The sequence below is a fragment of the Arvicanthis niloticus genome, chromosome 11 (assembly GCF_011762505.2).
Source record: "Arvicanthis niloticus isolate mArvNil1 chromosome 11, mArvNil1.pat.X, whole genome shotgun sequence".
Taxonomy (NCBI): domain Eukaryota; kingdom Metazoa; phylum Chordata; class Mammalia; order Rodentia; family Muridae; genus Arvicanthis; species Arvicanthis niloticus.
The window spans coordinates 54513583-54541191 of NC_047668.1; the positions used below are offsets into that span (position 1 = coordinate 54513583).

The window sequence follows — 27609 nt, forward strand, 5'->3', positions numbered from 1 at the left end:
TCTCCTCCAGACTCCTGTGTAAGAAATATTAAATGACTCTTTTCTATCAAGTACTATAAAACTTGTGTTTAGAACAAGGAGGACAAATCTTTTTTTCTCCCCATCTCGAAAGACTTTTATGCAAATGTTTTAATCCCTGCACCTAGTAAAACCTTTGTTTACACAAATCTGCACTGTCATATTCCAGGAACCTAATGGACTGGAGCAATGACCCTTTCCCTTTGCTTCACTTCCTGTGGCCAACTCTTTTAAGACTCAGACTCGCCAATCAAATGAGACTGAGGTCAGACCCCAGCCAATGAGGACAAGGCAGTCATCATCTGAGCTATAATAAAAACCAAGTACACGTCCTGTCTCTAATCTGAGCATGCTCTCCTGTCAACACTTTGTCCAGACACTTCAACTGGAGTGGTGCACTCTCTTTGTGACCCTGCAAGTATTTCTAACAATTTAGGGGACTTGTCTGGGATTCTAGCTCACAAGAGGGAGTGTCTGTCCCAGGAAAATTTAACCTATTAACTTTTTTTTTCTTTATAGACTTTGGGTGCTGGGCCTCCAGGATTTTCCAGGCAAAAGATAGCATGCAGTGTTTGGAAGTCTCTGGACAATGGAGGGACAGCTTATCTAAGAAAATTACTGTGGTGACCAGGAATATTCTGTGCACAATCCTAAGGTAAGAAATGTTGTGGGGACTGGCAAAGTATTCAGTTGATTGTCAAGGCATGGGAATGGGGTGTGGGGGTGCAGAATGAGGGTTGGTGAGGTAGGGGGAGATGTGTCTAGACAAGTGCAAGAAACCCCTATAAAAGGGAGTTGAGCACAAGATAAACAAGACTGAAAAAATAACCTGTGTAAAAATAAAGCTCTAAAGAAAAAGAAAAGAAAGAGAAATCAAAGGAAACATTTCGTTCCACCCAACAGAAGAACCAACTCCTCTGGTTGGCCCAAAAGTTCCTACACTTTCTTTATTTGTTTTTTTGTTTTTTTGTTTGTTTGTTTATCGGTCTTTCTAGACAGGGTTTCTCTGGGTAGTCAAGGCCATCCCGGAACTTAACTCTGAAGACCAGACTGGCCTTGAACTCAGAGATCCACCTGCCTCAGTCTCCTGAGTGTTGAGATTAAAGGAGTGCACCTGTGGCCTGTCTGAGTTTAACTATCTTCCCCCTCTCTGGGCATAGGCGTCTCCCTTCTTTCCCCTTTCACCCACTTTCCTTAGAACCTGGGAGACCTTAGGCCTGATCTGATGGAAGGGACAAAGGTAGTCTCTTAGTGTGTTTAAGTCTCCTGCTGCCTTAGATGACACCATCTGGCCGATGATTTTCTAACGAGGGAAAAGTGACACACAATGCTACTAAGGTTTTAACCTAGTGTTAATTATCTTAACAAGCTGTTGTCCAGAAGTCTTAAATCCCAGCCAACTTGGAAAGTCACAGGTCCATCTGATTTCAGCCCATCTATGCCCAAACTATGCCCAAGTAGGATAACATGGGATCACATGCTTTTCTTTCTTTGTTTCTTTCTTTCTTTCTTTCTTTCTTTCTTTCTTTCTTTCTTTCTTCCTTCCTTCCTTCCTTTCTTTCTTTCTTTCTTTCTTTCTTTCTTTCTTTCATTTCGAGACAGGGTTTCTCTGTGTAGACCTGGCTGTCCTGGAATTCACTCTGCAGACCAGGCTGGCCCCAAACTCAGAAATCCACCTGCCTCTGCCTCCCAAGTCCTGGGATTAAAGGCATGTGCCACCACCACCTGGCCATGGGGTCACATTCTTAATTTCTCCACGTGTTCTGAGGCAAGCGCTCCATTCATGGGCACTGGGCACAGCTTCTGTTTCTTTCATTAATTTCTTTAAGTAAATCTTATGTCTAGGAACTAAGAAGAGGTTAAAATAAGATCCAGATGACAACTCCTGGTGTTCACAGCTGGAATTTGTGGTGTTAGACGTATGAATGCACTTCTGTGGGTTGAGACCATGAATTCCTTTCTCTGTTTCTAGGAACCATCTCCTATATCAATACCAACCTAACTAAGGTGTCTTTTAAAAAGAAATGGGTAGAACTGTTCATATTTAGTCTGTATTATGTGTAGATCCCACAGGGATTTGTTCCCTGATGGAGGATGGGTTTGCTTTACTCTAAAGCTGACCTCATGAACAGAAAATAACCATGTGCTTTTCCTCCATCTTGGCTGATGACCTCATTAAGATGGAGGCAACCACAGGACTTGGCTAATGAAGCAAAGATGGCAAATGTGACCTCACCATCTTAGTTAATATGTAAATGTGACCTCACCATCTTAGTTAATATGTAGCGTGTAGCATAGACCAAAATTTATACCCACAAACTCCCTGGTGCCACTAAACCCTGAGGGGTTTATATTATTTTGTATTTTACTAAGAAGATACTAACACCAAACTTTCAGTGTGTGTGTGTGTGTGTGTGTGTGTGTGTGAGAGAGAGAGAGAGAGAGAGAGAGAGAGAGAGAGAGAGAGAGAGAGAGAAGAGAGAGAGTTTTCTGTGTATTCCTGGCTGTCCTGGAACTCACTCTGTAGACCCAGCAGGCCTCAAATTCATAGACATCTGCTTGCCTCTGCAACACCACTGCCAGGCCTCATGGTGTTTGTTTATATTTATGTTTTGTTTTAACTTTGACTCATTGACTTATGATTTCTTTACTGGTTTCTAAAAAGGACTTAAAAGTTTTTTTTCCAGACATGTGCTTCCAACCCCTAGCCAGGTTTCAAAGGAGGCTGGCACTTTGAATTTGCATCTGTCCAGAGCTGAGTTTTGGAAAGCACAGATCTCAAGTGGAACCCAAAGAATAGATTTCCAGGTGTGTGTTTGGGAGGGTGGGGGGAGTTCACTGCAAACCCCAGGGCTAGAAGAGATCCACATAAGGGAAGAAGGAAATCTGGTTCAACACAACTTAGCTGGTGCTGGTCCTAACTTCTAGAATCTGACTTGGGCAGTTTATTTTAGACATATTTAAGCACATCATAATTTTGGGGGTGGTGGGGGGAAGTTTCCTGGTAATGATTAACCCAATCCTATGTGCACAAAAGTTTAAAGGAAGACTCCATTGAAAGTCTTTTAGGAAGTGCATGTGACCTCTACCATGAAGGCAGATTCTATACCTTAAGGGCCTAGGATCTGGTGTGCTCTCAGTCACACAGAGTGTAGGCTCACTAGGTTATAAAGTACACGTGACATCTCCCCTAATCACGGGTTCTACGGACTGAGGAACAATGCTCGAGATAAAGGCCTAGGGAGGGAGAGTCAATGAACATGGAATAAACATAATGGTCTCTGGGAATGTAGGTGTGGCCTGGCCCTACAGAAAGCACAGATCACCAGGCTATTAACTACATCCACTTCCGGCTTTCTGGTTGGAAAACAGGTACACAATCTCTTCCCTTGAAGAGACAAAGCTGAAAGCCTAACGATCCTGGTTTCCCTACTGCTGATCTGTGAGCCCAAAGATCTTGTGCCCTCTGTACCTGGCCAGATGCTAAAGATGCCCAGAGTGTCTGGGGAAGCTGACCTTTAACCTAGTTTCTACATGACCTCAGGGCCACCTCTTCAGGGAGACACAACGGTAAAGTAGCATGAAGCCCTGCTAAGAGAACATTGTGAGTTTGAAGAAGAGAATGTTTAAAATAAGGAGAGATTTGTTTGAATTATTAAATACGAGCCTTTTCTAATCAAATATTGTGAAAACTTGTGTTTAGAATAAAGAATTAGAATCTTTTTTTTTTTTTTTTTGGTTTTTCGAGACAGGGTTTCTCTGTGTATCCCTGGTTGTCCTGGAACTCACTCTGTAGACCAGGCTGGCCTCGAACTCAGAAATCCGCCTGCTTCTGCCTCCCAAGTGCTGGGATTAAAGGCGTGGGCCACCACTGCCTTTAATCTGTCATGTAGTAAGATTGATATACATTTCCTATGTCAGCCTAAGGAGATAATGACGATCAGACCGCCATGACTGATTACAATACCCTCGTGGTTGATTATTCGGTACTTAGAAACGGCAATTATTTCACAGAATGTATCTATTGGGTTCTAAAAGAAACTCAGTTTCCCCAGCTGCTCATGTGCCCTTACTCAGGTGGGAGAAAGGAGGGGCTAGCTTCACTGGGTCCTAGTTCCTGCTCTCTCCGAGAGACCTCTCCAAGCCTGCCTTCTCTCTGGCTAGAATAAAATGTGTCTCTACTTTGAGACTCCTTTGTTCTAGATGGACTTTTTGTTGTTTTGTTTGTTTGTTTTTTAATGATTGTATTCAAATGCTATATCCTGTATCCCAAGATCTGGCTGCTCCAAAATTGAGCAGATCCTCACATAGAGCAGCTTTTGTTGTATAAACCTTGTCCCCCAAGTTATCCAGTTATCTGTGATTGGTTAATAAAGATACCTACAGCCTGTTGCTGGGCAGAGGAGAGGTAGGCGGGGCTGTGGTTCCTGGGCTTGGGGTCTGAGGCTAGAACCACAAGAGAGGAAGAGGAAGTCATCATGGGATGGGTGGATCTTGAGCACATAGCCACGAGGGCCAGCCAGCTAAAGCAGGAGCGGCCCAGGTGGAACAAGGCAAGTGATATCTGGGGTGACTGACAGGGAAGTAGACACACTAGCATAGAGGGTTCATATCTGCCCAGCGCTGGTGCTTTAAGGCTTATTATAAATATAAAGGTTTTGTGTCTCCTATTTGGGAACTAAGTGATCTAAGGTGGGGTAGAAACTTCCAAATAATATTTACCACCACAGGACTTAACAACAAGCCCAGCCCACGCCACTGGAGTCCTCTTTCTTCTCTTGTCCATTAGAGAAAGTCGTTCTTTACTATTCTGAGCTATACAGGGAAGAAAATACTTCTTGTGCAGATATTATACACATAATTTGTCATGTGCAGTTTAAGCTCACTGACCCCTCTCACTTCAGACCCAAGTGTTTCCAAGTGTCCTCCAAACTGTCCAGTCCTGGGTTAGGCCACCTGACTATGTAACAAGAATAAAAGAGAATAATACAACAGCCCAAAGTAAAAACATTGTATATTTAAAAACAGCTAATTTTTAAATAATAGACAGGGTTTCTTTATGTAGTCTAGGCTGCCCTAGAACTCACTATGTAGACCAGGCTAACCTTAAACTCTAAGATTCCCCTGCCTTTGCCTCCCAAGTGCTGGGATTAAAGGTGTGTATGGTCAGGCTGGCTGAGCTGCCTTTAGTGGGAATGGCCAACAGGAAGCTTATCCATGAAGAGGACTCTGCCTATGCATCCTCAGTCATCAACCCTGTGTCACAGTTTTAAAAGGTCTTTCTTGGTTGATCTCTGGTAGAGTTTGTAAACCTGGATCTAGTAATGTTTTGCTTCTTTCTGTCTGCACCAGGCACTCATTTCAAACAAAAAGCACGGCTCTGGATGGTGGAACATATGGGACCTTGCAAACACAAACAGACTTTTGATATGGAGAAGATGAGATTTGGGAATGCAAATCAAGATGTCTTTAAAAGTTTCCCTAAGCTTTATCTAAATATCACAGAGTGGTTAAAAGTACTGCACTGCCTTACTAACCTTGATATTCGATGACCATGTTTAAAGGACTCTCCTAATGTAGACAGGAATTAAAAGGGACAATATTGCCCTTCGTCTTCCAAGGTAAACTAGGTCCCAGGGGACTTTAAGCATCTCTCAATGTCCTGTAGCCCTGGGAGTCACCTGTCCTTTTATTCAGGAAGGTAATGGACAACCCGCTGGGTAGACTCTAACCAGTGACAACTCTAAAAAGAGGGAGCTCAACACAGAGGAGAATTTTCCTCTATGCTTCTAGGGGAAGCCATAGTCAAGCAGGGCCTTTGACATATCCTTGAGTGGATGGAACTGGTAAAGGAAGTTGAGAGGGGCCATGGCTCCTCCCAATCCCATGGACACTCATGGACCAGACCCTTAACTGGTTCTGAGAATGAAAAACAAAAATACTCCATCTTCTCCTCCAGGGACCAGCCCCATAAGTGCATTTCTCACCCTCATCAAGGGAACTTCTGTCTGCAACAGATGGAGACCACTACAGAAAACCACAGCCAATTAAAAGGCAGAGTTGTGGAACCCAGTCCCAAAGGATAGATCTGTGAAACACTGCACCTAGGGCTCAGGGAACATTATGGAAGAGGGTGTGGAAAGACTGTTAGTGTTGTGTTTATAAAAATATAGGGAGAGGAGAAATATGGTGGATGTGCAGTTGGTGTTGGGGAAGGGGGTGCCTCTGCAGGCCCATGCTGAGGCATCCCTTCCCCTTGAGGGACCAGCCACACGATGATACAATATAGAATAGAGTTTATTCAGGACATGGGAAGGGGAGTTGAGAGGGTAGTAGACACACACACAGAGAGAGAGAGAGAGAGAGAGAGAGAGAGAGAGAGAGAGAGAGAGAGAGAGAGAAGAGACTGGCCATGAGCACATGGAGAGAGAAGGGGTAAGGAGTAAGAAAGAGGACAGAGCAAGAAGGCAAAAGAGAGAGAGAGGAGGCAAACAGCCCCTTTTATAGTGAGTCAGGTAACTGTGGGGCGGAGCCTAGACTAAATGCCAACAGTAAGAGCCAGAGGATCAGGGGTTTGCTGTGAGATTTTGTCTCTTGGTAATGTCAGAAGCTATACCCATTAAGTCTCGCCCACAGGACTGCCGGAACAAGAGCTGAACAAGGACAAAAACAGACAGGCCAAAGTGGATGGGAGTGGGGGCAGGGCACAAACGACATCTCCATGAGGCCTCAATCCTACACAAAGAACTATAGGCAACTAAGGAATGCTGACTGAGCTGCCTTGTCCCGCCCCTGTGTGATTTTTATGTGGATGCCAGAGATTTGAACTCAGGCTCTCTCGCTTGCGCAGTGCCTCTCTTTCCACAGAGCCCTGTGCCCAGCTTTAGCAGCTTCAGGATTGGTTTTTGTTTGTTTAAATAACTAGTTTTTTACTTTACGTATGTGAGTACACTGTAGTTGTCTTCAGACACACCAGAAGAGGGCATCAGATCCCATTATAGATGGTTGTAAGCCACCATGTGGTTGTTAGGAATTAAACCCAGAACCTCTGGAAGAGCAGTCAGTGCTCTTAACCACTGAGCCATCTCTTGTGGCCAGACATTGGTAGGGGCTTGCAGGGGTTGGGGGTGGGTGCAGAGAGGGTGGTCTGGCAGTGGTGAGGTATGGGTGCAGGGAGGGTGGTCTGCCAGGGGTGGGGTGTGGGTGCAGGGAGGGTGGTCTGGCAGGAATCTGGGCTTCTGGAATTCTCACCACTTAACTAAATGGAAGAACTTTTCAAAATAACATGTTCATGGCCTTTGAGACTAGTTCTAGTTCCACTCAAGAAATAAGAAAATCTACCCTGAAGAAAACCCCAGGCTGCAGGGCATCATTGTTGCAGCATTCTTCAAGGAATAATTAATTCTAGACTTACATATATGATATCAGAGTGAGCATAGAATAACACCCTTCCTAAATGCACTTCGTAATGCCATTAGCTGGGCATGGTGGTGTGCATGCCTGTAATTCCAGCAACACAGGATCAGGAGGATCAGGAGTTCAAGGTTATCCTCAGCTACAAAGTGAATCTCAAGTCAGCCTGGGCTATGTGAGACGCATATCAAAAAACCAACCAACTAAATATAACTAGCAACAAACAGCCAGGCATGGTGGTGGTGGTGCTAATCCCAGCAATCAGGAGGCAGAGACAGGTTGATCTCTATGAGTTTGAGGCCAGCCTGGTCTACAGAGTGAATTCTAGGATGGTCAGGTCTACACAGAAAAACCCTGTCCTGGAAAACCAAAACCCAAAAAACAAAAAAACGAAAACAAAAAGAAAATAAAAAATTTCAAACATTTAAAGTATGAAATTTTTAAATATGTTTTTATAAGAGCATCAACCGAGTATAAATGAGGAGAGTGCATCTGGTCTTGGCACATGTTCTAACCTCAGTATTCAAGGAGACTGAAGCAATATGATCATGAATTTGAAGTTGGTCTGAGCTACCTGGTGAATTTCAGCCTAACCTGGGCTACATAATCAAGACTCTCAACCAGAAAAAGAAAGTATAGGATAATCCAACTCATGAGCATTGATGTAAATATCTTTTTGCGGGGGTGGGGGTGCGGGGAGGCACTCTTTGTAGCCCAGGCTTGCTAGGAACTTAGTATGTAGCTAAGTCTAGCCTGCCTGGCTACGTGATAATTCTCCTGCCTTAGCCACTTGAGTATGGGAATAAACCACTGTGCCTGGCTTGAAGTCATAAAACATTGAGATAGAATATAGCACTGTATAGCAAAAATATATTTACTATTTAATGATATATTAATTAGTTATATTATTATTTGATAGTAGCATAATCAGAAATGAAAAACTGTTTAACAATAAACACTCAAATAATACATTACTGTCTTGAGCTCTTGGGCTGGTGTCTTAGTTACTGTTCTGTTGCCGTGAGGAGACGAGACACCACGACCAAGGCAACTTATTAAAAAAAAAAAAAGCATTTTATTGGGAGCTTGTTGAGAGTTTGAGAAAGTTAGTTCATAATCACCATGGTGAGGAGCATGGCAGCAGGCGGGCATAGGCCGCTTATATCTGATCTGAAAGTAGCAGGCAGAGAGAGGGGGCAGAGGAAGAGAGAGAGACAGAGGCCGAGACCAGAGACACAGATACTCCCATGAGAGGTGGGCAAGGCGTTTATGACAAGCAGAATGTCTCAGAGACAGAAAAAGGCTGGTCCCTTTTGTTCCCTGGGAAGTCATATCCATGGCTCTGTTGAAATCTGTTGGAATTCAGTTGAATGTTTCAGGGTCATTAGTGAGGGATGGCCTCCCATACAGAGCTTCAGCAGGCAGGGGACCTTGGCAGTTAGGTGAATTTCTAAGTCTGAGGAAGACCAGGGGCAATACCTGAGCTCGTGGAGACTGAGTTTCTTCAGTTATTTCTTATGTGCCCTTTAACCTTTGCCACCTTTCCAGAGAACCGGGGCAGTCAGGTGATGTTGAATGATCCCGAGTGCCATGCAGATGATGTTGAGTTCCCAAGGCTTCAGCCGAGCTCAACAGTGTTTGCCTTGAAAGGAGGCCCGTGGTCACTTTGGACACTTTTAGGTAGCCCAACTGGGGACTTATTTTAGAGCAGCACTCCTGTTGCTCCCGGGGGCTTTTTCTATTTCATATGGCAGAGCTTCTATCCATCCTGGAAAGGAGTCTGCAGAAACCAGGAATTATTTGGCACTGAGTCCACGGGCATGTGAGTGAAATCCAGCAAGAGTCTTCTCCAGGTTCTGTGCATGCCTTTGGGTGCCTGGGTGCTGGGGACATCTGGTTTGGGGGTTATTTTTCTGACATTCTGTGATGGTTTGAATGAGAATGGTCCCCATAGGCTCATAGATTTGAATACTTGATCATCAGGGAGTGGCACTATCTAAAAGGATTAGGAAGTATGTCCCTGTTGCAGGACAAGTGTCACTGGGGGCTGGCTTTGAGGTTTCAAAGGCTAGAGTCTCTTTCTTTCTACTGCCTGCAAATCTTTGCAGAACTCTCAGCTCCTTCTCCAGCATTGTGTCTGCCTGCATGCTGTCATGCTTGCGCCATGATGACAATCGGCTAAGCCTCTGAAACTGTAAGCCAGCTCCCAGTTAAATGTTGTCCTTTGTAAGAGTTGCCAAGGTCACGGGTGTCTTCTACAGGAATAGAACACTGGCTTAGACACATGTCTTACATACCTGTACCACTTGACTGTTTCTTTTAAGCCCTACCCTGTAAGCATCCTTTAAAACAAACAAACAAACAAACAAACAAACAAACAGGGTGTGTTCTCCTTTCCTCAGAATACAGCTGATGTAGGGGTTTTTAAACTTTCCATTGTTGGGACTTTGGAATAGCATGGCATTAGGTATCAGCCACTAATCTTGAGGGGTCCAAATGACACCTAGTCTCAGAGGTAAAGAACATTTCCTCTGAAGAGTTTTGGATCTCTTGAGAGGCAGCAAAGATTCCTGCAGAAGATGGGGTATTCTATGTGCCCAGGGCAGCTCTGTTGGCTCATGGTCAGCTAGTCTGTTTTCTTTGCCACTGGACCACTCCCTTTCTGGTGTCCAGAACAGTGGATTGCAGCCATTTGTGTGGGCAAAAGGGCTTTATCCGGGAGCCTAATGATTTCTCAGGAAGACTTTATAGGACCCCAGCTGCAGTTAGAGGGATCTCTCATCCCATATGCCCTCATGGGCATGGAAGATGGGGAAGCCATATTTGGAATCTGCATAAAGATCCTGGCTCTTTCCCCTTGGGACAGTTACAGCACTCCAGTGAGATCGATCGCGCTGCTGGCTGAACAACAGAGTTTGTTGGTGTTTGTCCTGATTCGAGTACATCAGAGTCAGTGACTACTGTGTGTCCTGCTTATCAGATTTCTTCTTTTTTGAATTCCTTCATTCCTACAAAGGACTAGTTTGGGGTTTCCTGAGGATTGATCTGAGAATCAAGGGCTGTGACGCTTTCCACAAGGACTTACTCACAGGAGTGAAGTTGGGGAGGATCCCCTTCCTTCTCTGTCAGACAGGAAACTGGATTCAGGTTTTGACAGGTCTTGAGAGTAATCTTAGGTCCCTCCAACATGAGGGACTATTGACATTTAAGTGGCCAGCCACCATCATCCTTAGAATTGAGAATAGCCTATGAACCACAAGGGGGCGCCCAAAGGTAAATTTTCCGGCTTTGGGGAACCGGAGTCCCCCAGCAACATCTAGCCAATTTCTTTCCTTCCTTGTCTAATTCATCGCTGATGCAAGTTGTAGGTTGTACTGCAGGGCACATGAGCTGGATAATTACTTCCAAACCAATACCCTGTCTCTCAGTCTCATGCAGGTAAGACTAAGGTGGGAGTCTCAGTTAATGTCTTTATAAGTTTTGGGATGGTTCTTTGGGACTCAGAGATACACTCAGCCTTAGTAGCTTCCAGGGCCTGACAGCTTCCCTGAGAGTCTGATATGGGAAGGGTAGCTCAGTGGTTAAGAGCACTTGTTACTTTCCCAAATGAACTGAGTTCGTTTTTCAGCACCCCTGCCAGACAGCTTACAAACATCTGTAATTCTGGCTCCAGAGGACCCGTGGCACCTTTTGCCTTCATGGGCATCTGAATTCTCAGTCAGGTGTCCAAATGAAGATAGACATCCCTGCTCATAACTAAGAATACTAAAAAGAAATCTTTTTTAAAGGGCCTGATACAGATAGATAGCTAGATCCCAATTCTATAATGTCCTGTGGTTCCCAAAATTTCCTTGTGTATCTGTTTAGGATTTGGGGGAACAGAAAGTCCAAAATAGATTAGAACTGTGCCAACCCTAAGGGTCTGGTTCCTGTTGACACGACAAGGCCCAAAAAGGTAACTTTGGCTTTGCACAGCTGGTCTTTTCCTCTAGGCCCTTGAGTCCGAGTCAGTCAGGATATCGAGGAGGGAGTCTGTCTCTTGGGAAATGATTTTTTCTGTTGGCCCACATAGGAGGATCTCACCTTCATACTGAATCATGCCGAATTGGAGTGGTCTCCAGATGAGTCTAACCCACCAAATCAGTCATCCTGGGGTGGGGTTGGGGGTGTTCAGGCCATGCATGAGTTGAGAAAAAGGCCAGGGTTTTCTTTCTATGCATTTGGAGGTTTAGCTTGCTCCAGATGTTCAGGAGGGAAGTTGGTGGGAAGCCTGGAAGAATATTGATGCTCCCTCAGGGCTTCTCTGTGTAGCCCTGACTATCTTGGTACTCACTCTGTGAGGCTGGCCTCTAACTCACAGAGATCTACCTGTCCCTGCCTCCCAAATGCTGGGATTAAAACCATGTGCCACCACTGCCCAGATGAATCTTGGAGGTTTTTATGTCCACCTGCAAGTTGAAAGTGATAAAAGGAGAGACTGGTAGAGGCTCACCTATCCCTTCTTCCATCTCTCAGCCCTGTCAGGAGAGGAGGCTCTGGCCTCTGATGAGGGACATTGTGATGGTCAGATAGATGCCCCTCCCCCATCTACACTTTCCCAGGCCTGCAGTCCTGGTGCCTGATGTTACTGCTTATACCTTAGATATTTTTCCATTCCTGAAACTACTCTTGTTCTTGCCTGGGCTTATCCATAAGTGGACAGGTCAAAGTGAGCAGAGCCTGTCGTTTAAGATAGAACTTCTCTACTCTCCCCAGAAGCTACATATTGGCTTAAGGACCTGCTCTTTAGGGTGATCTCCAGTCTTGTCTGAAGGGGAGTGGGGCCCAGCATAAAATAGCCTGCCCAAATGACTAACAAGAATGTACTAGGCCCTCAGCCAGACCTGATTTCTGAGGCTTCCCAGTTGACAGAGACAGCTAAGGAAGGTGTCTGATGTTTGAGGTGAAACAAATGAGGGAGAAAATTCTCCACCTCTGAAGGTCCCTGTTCTCATCCATGCCCAGTCAGTTACTCTTGGGGTCGAAAAAGGCTACAGGGTAAAAGATAGGAAGGGACAGCTACATTAGGTCTCAGTCTTCTTCCACACTAATGGTGATTGTCCAAATATCCATAAAGAAAGTTGGTCCTGGAGAGATGGCTCAGCAGTTAAGGGCATGTACTGGTCTTCCAGAGGACCTGAGTTCGGTTCCCAGCAACTGCATCAGGTGGTTCACAATTGCTTGTAATTTCAGTTCTTCTGGCCTTGGTGCACTACCTGCACCCCTGTGCACAGACCTTCATGTAATTAAAATTCATTTTAAAAAATCTTTAAAAATAGAGCTGGGCAGTGGTAGCACACACCTTTGATCCCAGCACTCAGGAGGCAGAGGCAGGTGGATCTCTGAGAGTTCAAGGCCAGTCTGGTCTACAGAGTGAATTCCAGGACAGCCAGGGCTATGTAGTGAGACCCTGTAGGAAAGAAAGAAGGAAGGAAGAGGAAGAGAGAGAGAGAGAGAGAGAGAGAGAGAGAGAGAGAGAGAGATGCTTATTTCTACGGGGGCAGTAAATCTGGCCTCTTGTCTTTCCTGGAGAATTCTTATTGTGAAGATCCTCAGAGTGTCACATGTGTCCCCTTGGGAAGGTGAAGTCTCTGGGTTTAGTTTTAAGGCCCCCTTAGGCACCATGATGTTTTCTCTGGTTTTTCCTACCTCAAGTCACACCAAGTTCTGGCCAGTAGGGGGAGCAAGTCAGGCTCTTCCCAAGAAGGTGTGGAGGATGGTTGCAAACTGGTTTCATTTGTTTAAAGAACTCTTTTATATCTCTAAGTGATTTGTTAATGGCCCTGTTCATTTTAGTTTAGAGAAGGAAAACATGAGACACACACAGAGGGCCGATAAGATGCTGAGAGAAGCTCACTGCAGGTTAGAGACGCCCATGAGCCGCTGGATGAGGGGAAATTCAGTTTTATCAGGAGTAAAGTTCATGAAGTCTCCCTGGACCCAACTGTCAGTAATTAACTCGACTTCAGCCTCTAGGGAGGGAGCGGGGGAGCCCGCATAGAATGTGGAACAGCATTCTTTTGCGAAAACAGTCTTGCTCTTTGAAACATAAGCATTAAAACTAAGATCATTCAGACAGGACCCTCCTTCTCAGAGAGGAGGAGCAAAATTCCCAGCCTAGATTCCACAGTGCTAAACTGGGCTGAGGGCTGTCCCTCATTCCAGGATGGAGCAGAAGCCCGGGTTTTCTCCCTCCTTTCAGGGTTTAGTTTGGTTATCCTGAATCAGAAAGAAGAATAATCCCAAATTTGGGATGAGCACCCCAAAATGTTACCATCTCTCAGTCTTGGGCTGGGGTAGTTAGCTCTGCTGATGGAAGAATTAAAAGCCAGGTGGCGGCTCACCCATTAGTGTGGACACTAGGGAGACAGAGGCAGGTGGATCTCTGAGAGTTGGATGCCAACCAGGGCTACCTAGTGAGACAGTCTAAAAATTAAAATAAAAAAAAGGTCTAGTATTTATGATGCTGTACAAAGGTGGTAAAACCTTTTCTTCTTATTTTTTTTTTAAACAAAGAAGTGATTAATACAAAGTCAGAAAGACAATGACATCTCCATTGGCGAGAGTAACTACTGGCATCAGGGAAGGGTTTAAATTACCTTCCAGGTCTTATCTAGATGAGGATGTTCTAGAGGTTAAACGTGACAACTACAGCTGTTCTTTATGTTGTAGTACTAGGGATTGGAATGTACTCATATGCTAGGCATAAGCTCTACCACTGAATTATATCCCAAGTTCTTTTAAGTTATTTTTTACATTGAGATAGGGTCTTGAAAATTATCCCAGGCTGGTCTCCTCCCTCAATTTCCTTCTTTTAAAACATTTAAAGGTCTTAAATTTTGTTTTTATTTTATGTATATGGGTGTTTTGCCTGCATGTATGTCTGTATACCATGTGTGTGCAGTACCTGTGGAAGTCAGGAGGGGGCGCTGGTTTCCCCGGAATTGTAGTTATAGACAGCTGTGAGCCACCAGTAGGAGTCAGACCTCTCGACAACTGAGTCTCTCCAGCCTTGCTCAGTTTCTTGACCAGCTGGGTTACAGTTCTTTGCCATCAGGCCCAGCTAAAGTACATTTTATATGCTTTCGACATACAACACCACACAATATTGTAAATCTACTAATATCATGGTGATACACAACAGATCTCATTTCAATATTTTATTAAGAAAAGGTAAGCTGGCTCTGGATGCTCAGATATGTAATCCTATCTAGTTGGGAGGCTGAGCCAGGAGGATCACAAATTCAAGGTCTGCCTGGGCTTCAGCGTGAGTTCAGGGCCAGCCTGGGCAAATGAATGAGACCATGATAAAGTCATCTTACATACAATGTCACATGTGTAGTCCCAGCATCAGAGTGGTGGAAACAAGAGAAACAGAAGTCCAGGGCCGTTCTTGGCTACATAGGGAGTTTAAGGCCAGCCTGGACTACAGCATATCTGTAATCCCAGTAGTACTGCAGAAGCTGAGGCAGGAGGTTAAAAGTTAGAGGCCAGGCTGATCTACATAGTAAGTACCAGGTCAGCCAGACTGCCTCAAAACAACAAAACAGGGATGGAGTGTAGTCCAGTTGCTACAGTGGTTGCCTCACATGAATTTGATCCCCAGAACCACGGTCAAACAAACAAACAAGTACAAATTAAAACATAACAGTGGGGAGGCTGCAGCCTAGTGACCTGAAAGCTTCTTCCCTACTGACTGGCTTTCCTAGTGTGAGAAGGCACTGTGCTCGCTACTGAGGGAGAAAAGTCATTGCTATTACCAAAGGTGAATGCTGAATGCTAAAGACTGGCTTCCCAGGCAAGTTGTGGCCCCTGGTGCGATAGATAGGGACGTGACTGTTACATCTGCAATCGATTGCTTTCTGCTTGGACCGAGGCCTCCTCCTTCACGGGAGAGAATTCACAGTTGATTTTGTAAACCTAGAGAAAGTTTGTAGCTCAGAAGCTCATAGGTCCTAGAGGGAACCTGCGATTGTTGTTTTGTTAAATGAAGATGCTGTCAAACAGCCTTCTAAGTATGTTCAGCCTTGGCTGGAGAAGCTTCCTTTTAAAGCAAGTAAGCAGCAATTAGTGAGTTAGTGACTATTGAGTGCTTAGCCTTCTTGGAGCCTCTGAACCACCTAAGAAAATGATGCCTACCCTCTAGAGTAGCAAGCAGTCATAGCTACACTACTCTTAAAAATTCCTGAATCACAGTGACACACTCCCCAAACCACAGAAACCGACATTCCAGGGCTCCAATAACTAATTTTCATAGATTCCTGCCTCGGCCCCTGTAAACCCCTTACTCATGGCTCGCCATTCTTTGGCCAATCTAGGCCAAAAGGGGATTTTATTTACACGCTTCTGTGTGTGCCTCAGTAAGCTTATGTGAGTCGTGCGTGTGCAGGTGCCAGAGGCTGGCAGAGTCCCTGGAACTGACATTCTAGGTAGATATGAGCTCCCTGGTGTGGGTGCTGGGAACAGGGCCCAGGTCTGGAGGACTGGGAAGCTCTCCTAGCCACTCTAAGTGGATCTGATTCTTACAGAGACCCTCCTCAGCAGGCTTCCTGCTTGATGAAAGCCCAAACTGTCTTAAGTTACTAGCTCCCTTGTCTGTTTCCCTTCCCACTGATCTGTTTCTTTTATAGCTAGTGCTCGCTAAATATCCAGCTTGAGCTAGAACATTGAACTTTTATCATGCTGGACGTGGTGGTGCATGCCTGTGAGGTAGAGGCAGAACATCAAGTTCGAGGCTTACTTAGCATACGGATGACCTTGTATCAAAAAATAAAAACCACACACAGGCAAACAAATAAAATAAAATCAGGGACTGGAGTGGTTGAGAGCATTCACTGTTCGGGCAGAGGATATATGCGTCAAAATTAAAATCTAAGTTGAAAACTAAAGAACAAAATAAAATCTTATGAAAACAAAATTTTCAATCTTTTATGGCTTCTGGGTTTTGGAAACTGTTGACAAAGGCGTTATCTCCCTGAATGTTACTGCTGTTGCCATTCTTGGCTTTAGAGACAGGAACACGCTGTGGAGCCCAGGCTGGTTTTAAAGTCACAGTTCTGAATCGACCTCCCGTGTGTTCACACCACCGACAGGTGTGAGTGAAGGCTGCACAGAAACCGTCTGCAGAGACTGACAGGCTGATAAGGACTTCAGTGCAGTGAAGAGATTTCATGGCCCAAGATCATCGCTTTTCTTGGGCTGGTCTAGACCTCCGAAACAGCCATTTCTTGCCCACCTCTGTGTCAGAACTAACACCTTATGACTAATAGACAGAAACCCTAGCAGACCGTGAGCTTCCACCAACCCCGAAGCTAAGATGTCATCAGAGAGCATCTTAGGACTATAGAAAGCTTCCCCAATCTCTCTGTGCCTGCCTCTCTGATGTACCCACAAATGTGTTTTAAACTTGCCTTGATTTGTGACTTTCTTTATTCTGTAAAACTGTGAAACTGTTTCCACATTGGAACATGGAATTTGTGTTACTGGGCCATGATCACTCACGGTAGCTCCAGGACACACTGCTTAGTCCATTTAAGATTGTTTTTTAAGTTGTGCTTTTTGTGTATGTAGTAGGTGTGTACCAACACATACATCTTCTTCAGGAAAATTCTCAGTTTTTTTATTTGCAGATTTTTGCTTTGGTTTAGCTTTTTTGAGACAGAGTCTCACTATGTAGCTCTGGATGGCCTGGAACTCACTATGTAGGCCAGAATGGTCTTGAACCCACAGACCTGCCTGCCTCTGCCTATTGAATGAAGAATGAGATTAAAGCCGAGAGTCACTTGAACATGGGTGGATTTAATCCTAGCAGTCAGGAGGCAAAGGCAAGCAGATCTGTGAGAGTTCAAGGCCAGCCAGGGTTACATAGTGAGACCTGATTCAAAAAACAAAACAAAACAAAACAAAACAAAACAAAACAAAACTAAAAAACAGAGAATGTATGTATTACCATACTTCGTAATTTATTTGTGGGAGTTGGGGAACTGTTATTGAAAAAGCTATTTTTTAAAGATTTATTTTATTTATATGAGTACACTGTAGCTGTTTTCAGATACATCTTCTCAGCCCCCCTCCCCCAATATTTTTTTAACCATGTGGTGGTGGCCGGGCGGCGCACGCCTTTAATCCCAGTACTCAGAGGCAGAGGCAGGTGGAGCTCAGTGAGTTCCAGGCAAGTCTGGTCGACAGAGCTAGTTCCAGGACAGCTAGGGACTACACATGGAATCCCTGCCTCAATTTTACTGTCCTGAATAATGATAGGACAGAAACTACCCCTCCCTCAACACACACACACAAACAAGAAAGAACTAGAAACTACGTTTCCTGGGTGGCCCGGAACCAAGCACACGTGGCTTTCCTTTTTACCCCCTAAGAACTTTGCTCTTGAGTTTCTGACAGTCTCTAGGAGCCCTTGCTCTGTCCGGAAGGCCCACAAGGGTCCCCAGCACCAAAACATGGATGGCGCTAGCCTTGCACTTCCTTTGTGCTGTAGCTGAGAACCTCCAAGAGGCAAGCTGACTCAGATGGAGAACATTTGTTTAACTTGAATTATTGTTATAAGATTTATTTTAATGTATGCGTATGTGCATCTGTCTGTGTGTGTGTGTGCAGGTATCCACCTAGGCCAGAAGAGGGCGCTGCACCCATGGGGCTGGAGTTACAGGTGGTTGTCATTGTGACAGCTGAACTCAGGTCCTCTGAAGCAAGGAGAATCGAGCTTGCTTGTCCTGGAGCTCTGGGCTCTCCCACTGTTTTCTCTAAAGACCTCCCCTTTCCTGTAGCTGCTCTCAGACCTCCATTACTGCTCCTTACTCAGAAGGCCTCGCTTCCTCCTCCTCCCCCTGCCCCTCTTCCTCTTCCCTTTCCCCCTCCTCCCCCTTCCCCTCCTCCCCCTCCTCTTTCCCCTCCCCCTCCCCTCCTTTTCCTCCTCCTCCTCTTTCCCCTTCCTGTCCCCTCCTTTTCTTCCTCCCCCTCCTCCTCTTCCTCCTCCCCCTGCCCCTCTTCTTCTTCCCCTTTCCCCTCCTCCCCTTCCCCCTCCTCCCCCTCCTCTTCCCCTCCCCCTCCCCTCCTTTTCCTCCTCCTCCTCTTTCTCCTTCCTGTCCCCTCCTTTTCCTCCTCCCCCTCCTCTTCCTCTTCCCCTCCCCCTCCTCCTCTTCCTCCTCTTCCCCTCCTCTTCCTCCTCCTCTTCATCCTCTTCCTTTCCCCTCCCCCTCTCCTCTTCTTCTTCCCCTCCTCCCCTCTTCCCCCTCCCCCTCCTCCTCCTCCTCCTCTTCCTCCTCCTCTTCCTCCTCCTCTTCCTCTTCTTCTTCCTCTTCTTTTCTTCCTCCTCTTCCTCTTCTTCCTCTTCTTTTCTTCCTCCTCCTCCTCTTCTTCTTCTTTTTCTTCTTTTCCTTCTCCTTTTCCTTCTCCTCCTCTCCCCCTGCCCCTCCCTTCTTTCTCCTCCTCTTCCTCCTCCTCCTCTTCCTCCTCCTCCTCTTCCTTCTTCTTCTCCTCCAGCTCACTCCTCCCAGCAGCTGTTGTAAACGTCTAGATCTGAGTGCTGGGAATGGAAGTCAGGTCCTGTGTAAGAGCAAGAAGTGCTCCATAGTCTCTGAGCCATCTCTCCAGCTCTAATGTTCTAGAATTTTACAATGTAGGTTTATACACAGTGGCACAGAAGTGTATGCAAGGAGAATCATCAGACGCCTTCCCCCTACAAATATAAATTGAAAAAAAAAAATGCCTAGCTCAGACAGGGCTCTTGTTTGCAAGCAGCAGGTGTAACTGGTTGAAGACTTAAAAACTATTTAATTCTTGGAAGGACAGGACAGCAGGTTCAGTGCTAACCCCATAAATAAAGTCATAAACCACATTCAGAAATAGCCTGATGATTAAAACATCCAGAACATTGTCCTGGGCCCAAGAACTGCATGCTGTCATGAGCCCAGACACTGGGGACTTGGCTGTGAGTCTTAATTGTGCCTTTGTGCAGGAGGTACTCACATAAGCCCCGCGGGACCGTTACCAAAAAAGTGGAAGCCCTGCATGGAAGCTCCTTCATCTGGGTTCTACTTCTGTTTCAGAGAAGGACTCTGGGTGCAGCTGGGCAGAGGAAGTATGCATAGCCGAGTGTGCTCGTAGTGCACGCCTTTAATCTCAGCACTCTGGAGGCAGAAGCAGGTGAAGCTTCATGAGTTCAAGACCAGCCTGATCTACAGAGTAAAACATTTGAAGTGTTCAGAAAGAGCTGGCCAGCCAAAAAACATGGCTTATATCCTCTAGACTGACAAAAAGAGTTGGCTAATAAGCTTTTTAAAAATTATTTTTATTTATTTGTTTGTGGGTTTTTATTTGTTTGTTTTGTTTTGTTTTGTTTTGAGATAGGGCTTCTTTGTGTAGGCCTGGCTGTCCTAGAACTCACTCTGTAGATCAGGCAGGCTTTGAACTCACAGAGATCCACTTCCTAAGTGCGAGCATTAAAGGTCCTATGTGTCAACTGTAACACCTGTATGCAGGAGCCCACAAAGGCCAGAAGAGGGCTCCAGTTCTCCTGGTCCCAGATGTTTGGAGTCACCCAACGTGGTTGTCGGGAGCCAAATCCAAGTCCTCTGGACCAGTGAGAGCTCTTAGTCTCCAGCCCTGGCTTATACAGTGTGACACATCCATTCAGTAGAACACTGTGTATCCCAGGCCAGAGACAGAAGAGACCTTTCAGCTGGAAAGAACAATTGCCATGAGGCCAGATAACCTGAGTTCAATTCCTGGAATCTGCTTGATGGAAGGAGAGAATCAGCTTCCACAAGTTGTCCTCTGATCTCTGGCGTGTGCACCCACATACATATGCAAACACACTACAGAGATAAATAAGTGTTTTTTAAAGGGACACTATGCATCATTTTCACACACCTATCTCTTCTTACTTACCCCCACTCCAGAAAATGGAATTCTAGGGCTAGGAACATAACTCACTTTTCTAGTACATATCAGACCCTGGGGTTCATCTCCAGCATTTCAAAACAAAACGTTTAAAAAGGAGCTGTGTACATGTGTGTGCTTTTCCAAGGCCTACAAAACTCTGGAGGCATACATGAGAAACTGATAACCTGAGAGGGGAGGGGGAAGGGAAACTGTGGTTGGAATGTAATACGTGAGAGAAGAATAGAAAAACAAACTGATAACCCATGGTTGCTTCAGAGAAGGAAAGAAGGAAAAGTGGTGGAGTTGTTGATATGAATTCTACACCCGCACGTGTAACTACAACAAACACGGTAGAGTAAAAACACTCGACAAACGTCAAAACTGTTTTATGAAACATAGGTGGCGCACAGGCCAGCCTGGTCTACAGAGTGAGTTCCAGGACAGCCCAGGCTACACAGAGAAACCCTGTCTCGAAAAACCAAAAAAAAAAAAAGAAAGAAAAGAAAAAAAAAGAAACACTCTACACTGTGATCCGAAGTGACAGCAAAGACACCATAAAAGGTAATGCTACTTCAGGGTCACTGACCCCAGCTTCTAGGCTAAAGGTCCCTCTCTGCACACTCACACTTGTTAAATAGCGTCCACTCATCTCTTAATGTTGGCTTGCCTGCCTAGCACTTCCTGGTATAGTCACTTCAGTGCTCTAAAGCTGTGGGTGACCTTGAAGACACAGAACAGCTAACAAAGATAGCTAGCCCATCTGAGGAAGCAAATCTCTCTCACTCTCACGCCCTCACAGTCTGAAGAGTTGCTGTCATTCCTAAAATGTGAGATGTGAGAAGTTGAGAAAAACCCACACAACAGCCACGAACAGCCACAGGCCAGAAGACTTCACGGAAGTGCCATGCATGTGGCTACTGGAAGGTTCTCTGGCTGAGTTCAGAGCCTGCTCAGCACAGCCAGATAACACCTGCTGACCCAGCTCCTGTTTCCTGTCAGCTGAGTCACTCAGGATGTTGCCAGCAATTGTGGACAGAACAGGCCTTGGAAAGTGGTTCCTGCAGTGAGGAGATTCCCTATGTCACAGAACAAAGTGTCTCAGGGAGGGAACCTCAGACTGCTGAACTATGACAGACAGACAGACAGACAGACACCTGGCTTACTCTCTCTGACTTTATCCTCCTAGTGACAAGATGATCCCTGCAGTGCCTAAGACCACGAGGTCACTGAGGCAGGAAGCCTCAGTGCTCCCACAAGGCACTTGTCTTCTTCCATTCTGACTTTAATATGGAGAAAAGTCTTTCCCAGAGGCCCTCAGTGGATTTCTCCTCAGCTCCTGCCAGCTGGATTTGTGTTCTGTGTCCACACCTCAGATACATCCCTGACGAGGGGTGAGGACTCTGTTTGACCAGCTCATAGTTCATTCTTAGTGCCCAAGGAAGACGGCACACTTCTCTCCCCTCCCCTCCTGTCCCTTCCCCCCTTCTCCTCCCCTACCCTTCCATTCCTTTCTCCCCTCCTCTTCTCTCCCTCTATCTGACAGGGTTTTGCTATGCATCCTAGGCTGGTGTTGAACTCTTGATTGTCCTGTCCCGAGTGCTAGCATTACAGGTGTACACGGTCATGCCCAACTTGCCTATTTCCTGTTTATCTGAAATGCAGTTTTAACTGGATACTCTGTATGTGTTTCCATCCTTGCTGTGTCGGGGATCAAACCCTAGGCCTTGTTCATGCTAGGTGAGCCCCCCACAGCTGAGCTATGCCCCCACCCTTGTATCCTATATTTTAATTGCTAAATGTGGCAACTCCACTGGGAGACATGCCCAGCCTTTCTGAGCCCACACCTGACAACCAGAGTTCTGCTGGCAACAAGGTTGTAGAGCCAAACAGCAATCAATATGGTCGGCCTCTTTGTCCCACAAGACTGCCTAAATCATCAGTCAAGAAAGCTCTGGTTGGGATGGCCGGATGGCCCAGTGGTCACAGCATTATGCACAGGACTGACACTCTGCCTTTGAGCCCCAGGACCCACAGGTGGAAGGAGAGAACAGGTTCCTTCAAGTTGTCGTCTGACTTCCACACATGTGTTATGACATATGCACATGCACTCAAATACACACATGTGCACACAGAGTGAGTGAGCAAATGCAAATTTGAAAAGGGAAAGCTCTGGCCTTCAGAGCCCAGACTTTTCATAAGTGTCAAGTGATGGGGGTTGGGGAGGGAATAGGGAGTGAGACTTAGAGACAGCTAGGTATTGAGAGATCCAGAGATCCCAAATCACAAACTCTGTAGCCCAGGCTAGCCTGGAATTCTGTACGTAAATAAGGTTGGCCTCAAGCTCTCAACAGGCTCCTCAATCCTCAGTCTCCCAAGAGCTGGGATCCCACACTAAAGCTGTGACATTTAGTCAAGATCACAGTTTTATATCACAGGATAAAACCCAAATTCTCAGGGCTAGCTGGTGACAACACACAGTGACAGCTTTTAACAATGTGCTGTGTGCAGGGCACAGTACACTGCAGCTGTCACTTGTGTGGTCTGAAGCTTTAAAAACCATCACTCACTGTACTTTGGCTTCGGCACAGCTGTAGAGAGTGGGGTACAAACCACCTATGGAGACCCTGTGAACGGCTCTGTAGAAGACTTAAGTGAGTATTCTGGCCTCTTCCAAGCCCACTCAGGATAAATCAATGTGCCAAAGCAATGGTGGGGGGAGTGGGGATTTTCTGTGTGAGCTGGTGCTGTTTCAAGACTATTTTTATGATTTTTTTCTACAGAGATAATTATATCTCTGGGTTCGGATTATAGACTGGGAATACAGAATACTCGGTGCCACTCGTGGACAGGTGTGAACTCACAGCTCTTTTGCCCAGCCACTCTCTTTCCAGGGGTAGTGAGTGGTCCATAGGGGTGTAGTCCTGCGAGGAACAGGGGGAAACCACTTGTTTATCAGTCCCCGTGAACTCTGGCCCACAGCCCAATCAGCACTGGGAATTCTGGCTGCCAGATGGGAAACCACGTGACAACTCTACTTAAAAAAACGTGTCACCCTGGGGACAGAAAAACATCTAATGGTAAACACCTTTATTTTCTGAGACAAGTCCAATAGCCTGGGTCCATAGATAATCCCTTCCTTCCTTTCTTTCTTCTTTCCTTTCTTTCTTTCTTTCTTTCTTTCTTTCTTTCTTTCTTTCATTCTTTCTTTCTCTCTTCTCTCTCTTCCTTTCTTTTTTCTTTCTTTAATTTGTTCTTTATTTTTCTTTAATTCTTCTTTCCTTTTAAAAAGAGTTATTTACTTTTTAAAGTACACCATAGCTGTCGTCAGACACACCAGAAAAGGGTGTCAGATCCCATTACAGATGGTTGTGAGCCACCATGTGGTTGCTGGAAATTGAACTCAGGACCTCTGGAAGAGCAGCCAGTGCTCTTAACCTCTGAGCCATCTCTGCAGCCCCAAGTCCTTTCTATTTATATATGAGAAATAACATCTGTCTTCTAAGCTGGATTTACAATGGAGACTAAAGAAGAGCTGAGTGAGGAAAATGAGGTGGCCCATCCCTGCCGACCCAGTACGCAGAAAATAGAGGTATAAAGACCAGGGACTCAAGGCCATCCAGGGCTGCATGAGACTATTTTAGAACAAAACAAAAAGGAGGGTTTGGGCAACACAAACTGGACTCAGTGGGTTATTGCATGATATTTGATCACAATGTAAACCCTGAGATTGTGTTACTTATTGCAAAAGGCTGTTACTAGCTGTGGTGTGGTCAGCCTTTGAACACACCTTTAATTCCTCTGGCTGAGATACAGACACACCATTAATCCAAACAATGAAGATAAAGTTAGTTTGTAGAAGGAGGCACCCATGTTTGAAAGTGATGTCTAATTGAATGATAGACAAAGTGATGAATCAGAGAAAGATTTGACAGAATAGGATACACCCAACTCTCATGAGAACAGAGAAGGGAAACTACTTAAGAGAGTGCAGAGAAGAAAAAGAGATGGAGGCAGTTTTATTGGGACAGTAATAGAGATCCAGGTTGCAGAGAGAAAACAAACTAGACACAGGTGAAGCCAGAGAATGAGAAGGAGCCAGAAGATTAGAACGGGTTGCCAGAGTTAGTTTGAGATCAGGCAGAGCAAAAGGTCAGAGGCCAAAAGAGAAGCCACCAGCCATCTTGGAGAGGAGTTTGAGCCAGAACAGATGAGTTAAACCAGCCAGCCAGGGATCAGAAAGAACAAGAAAGGATAAGCTTATTCAGCGGTAAGTCTCAGAGGTTAAAGACATTCTAGGCCTAGATGAGATTGTACGGAGACTAGAAGCTTCCAGGACAAGCCTAGGTTAGCAGACAGTGGCCTCAATAATTATATCAGGTGAATAAACATTACATTTACAGTGGCTTAGTTAAAAAGAAAACCAACCAACCACAAAGTTGAGAGGGGGGTGAGGTAAGGGATGAATCAGGAAGGAGTGAGGAGGAGGGGTCAATATGACCAAGATACCTTGTATGTGTATATGAAATTATCAAAGAACTAAGAACAGTGCTATATTTTTTTTAAAACCACAAACGGCACATGTTCTGATAGCATTATATATACATTGTGGTGGTTTGAATAGGTACACTCCCAACAGATTCATGTGTTTGAATGCTTGGCAGAAAGAAGTGGCACAATTAGGAAATGTGACCTTATTGGAGAAAGTGCCCATACTGGCCATTATAAAGTAAAGGGTATAACCAGGAGACATAGCTGAGAACTCACAGTGTTGGATAAATCAACATCTGGATGTGGAAAGTAATGAAATGGTGACAAAAATAAGGAGAGAAGGGGCAGGAGAAAGGGCTCAGGGGGCAAAGGTGATTGCTGCTAAGCCTGACAATCTGGGTTCAATCCCTGGGTCCTACCTGGTGGAAGAGAACAGACTCCAGCAGGACGACCTGGAACATGTATATATGTGTCTACACGTGTGTGCACATGCATGCACACACAGACACCAGAAAAAATGTATATATAACAAAAGGACGTGGGGGTTGGGGACAGCTGAGTGAGAAGTCTGAAGAGGACATGGGGAATGGCTGCCCGACTGCCAACACCATTGGTTTCATACACACTCCCAGACCAGGACAGTTCCAGTCAGTGATGCCCTCTGTCCTAGCATCCCCACTTGCTTGGCTGAAGTTGCCATCTACAAACTGACACAAGAAAGGCCGATCCCCACCTCCCCCCGAATTGGTGTGTTCCTAAGGGATCATATGGTGCAGCACAAATCTACTTTGTGACTGGTAATAAAATCTTGAAAGGCCTTAGTCCAAGGGCCTTGCCCCGGATCTCCCCAAGGATCGGTATGGGTCAATCAAGAAAACAGTTGCTGTCCACAAGCATCCTGCAAGGAACAGAAGGGGAAGGATGCTAAATTCCATCTGATTGTGACAGAGAGCGTTCCTCACCGATTGGCTTGTTATTATGAGACTAGTCGGGTAGGGTCCTCTCACCCAGGTGGAAGTATGCGTTATCCACAGTAATGCTGCTCCAGGAACGTATGTTTGTCTCGTGGACTCAAGCAGTAAATAATTTTATATATTTATTTATTTAAGAAAGGGGGATGATTTGTGGACTAATATAAACCTCTAACAACAGAGGCTGCTGGAGGAAAAATCAGACAGTGTGAACCTTAAAACTCCTGAGAAAAAAGAGGAGTAGCAACATGGAGTCAGAGGGCCTGTGCTCACACCATGTTCATCGAAGCCCAGGCTAGCCCCTTTCAAACCTCAGAGACTCAGGGGGCGAGAGGATGGTGATGCATTACTAGGAGAAGTGAGTGCTGGGGAGGTAAGACCTTTTAGTGTGTTAACTATGCACCATTTTATTTGTATTTTGTTTTGTTACAGACAAGGTTGCTCAGCCCTCCTGCCTCTACCTCCTAGCACCATGGCAAGCTCGCACCCCCATGCCCAGGAAGCATTTGAACTATTGTAGAAATTTATCTCTCACTCCCTTTGGCTCTGTCTCTTTAGAAATCACTTGCATGAGGGAGGGGCTGGAGAGATGATTCAACAATTAAGAGCACTGGCTGCCCTTCCAGAGGACTTGGGTTCAATTCCCAGCACCCACATGGCAGCTCACACCTGTCTGTAATCCAGCTCCATGTGATCTGACAGTCTCACACAAACATACATGCAGGCAAAACACCAATGCACTTAAAATAAAACAATTTTTTTTTAAATAAAGAAATCACTTGCATGAATTGTTCAGCTTAGTTTTTTCCTTAAGAGTTAGTGCTTTTTGTTGTTTGTTTGTTTGCTTGTTTTGAGACTGGGTCTTTCTATGTAGTCCTAGCAGTCCTGGAATTCACTGTGTAAACCAGGTTGGTCTTGAACTCAGAAATCCATATGTCCTCTGCCTCCCCAGTGCTGGGACTAAAGGCTTGTGCTACCATGCCTGGTCTTGAGTCATTCGAAACAGGCTTCAGAGGTCTCTTAGATCAAGACATCACACCAGAAATGAAAACATAGTCACTTTAAACTCACAGATGGAAGCTGAAAGCCTCCCCAGGTGTGATCCCTGGCTGCTGGGAGAGAACAGGGAATGAGGCAGCCCAGGCAGTAGCACTCAGGACAGAAGAGCCTGCAAGGGGAATTCCTCTTTTCCAGAACAGCTAGATTGCCTGTCCAGCCTGACTGTCACAGTTATGGTGTCAGCTAAGCAATGAACTTTCTCAGCACATAGTGACTTCAAGGCAAATGATGCCAGCTAGCTCTCCTTTGACTAGCCAATTTTTCTATTTCCTCTTGGGCCCCCAGATGGGAATTCTTCGCCCCAATTTAGCTGGAAGCAGACAAAAGGAGATCATCGTCCCAGTTCCTTATGTTGGGGTGGATGGATCTGGTTACTTTAGAAATTATACATGTGTTGTCATTTAAAGAATACTTTACAAATGTAGCTTCGGACAGGGAGGGAACTAGAGAGCTTAATCTCAGGGATTTCTACCTTTCCTGTCCTCTTTTCTATCCTTCCTTCTTAGGTAAAAGGGAGGGAGGAAAGAAAGGGGGAGACATAGTAATATCATAGAAATAGACAAATAGGGTTAGGTTAGCAAATTTACTCTTAGGTGAAACATTACATAGGTATATCTTACATTGGTAGAAATCCTTATGATTCTTACAGGGTTGAAGTTATAATCTCTTATATTGGTATAGAATTTATTTTGTACAAATTTAGGGTTTTCACTGGTGTGAGTTT

The 27609-nt window shown here is 45.3% G+C and overlaps 1 protein-coding gene across 40 annotated transcripts in view; it reads left to right on the top strand.

Moving 5' to 3' along the window:
- Positions 1-302: 302 nt before the first annotated feature.
- Prr30 (proline rich 30) overlaps positions 303-27609 on the top strand; it is a 59364-nt gene continuing 32057 nt past the window's right edge. For 4 of the 40 annotated variants that reach the window (XR_013113265.1, XR_013113272.1, XR_013113269.1 and 1 more), the window contains exons 1-2: positions 303-432; positions 538-673. The gene's annotated coding sequence lies outside the window, so the exon portion shown is untranslated. The other 36 variants (XR_013113237.1, XR_013113239.1, XR_013113247.1 and 33 more) reach the window with 32 other exon arrangements.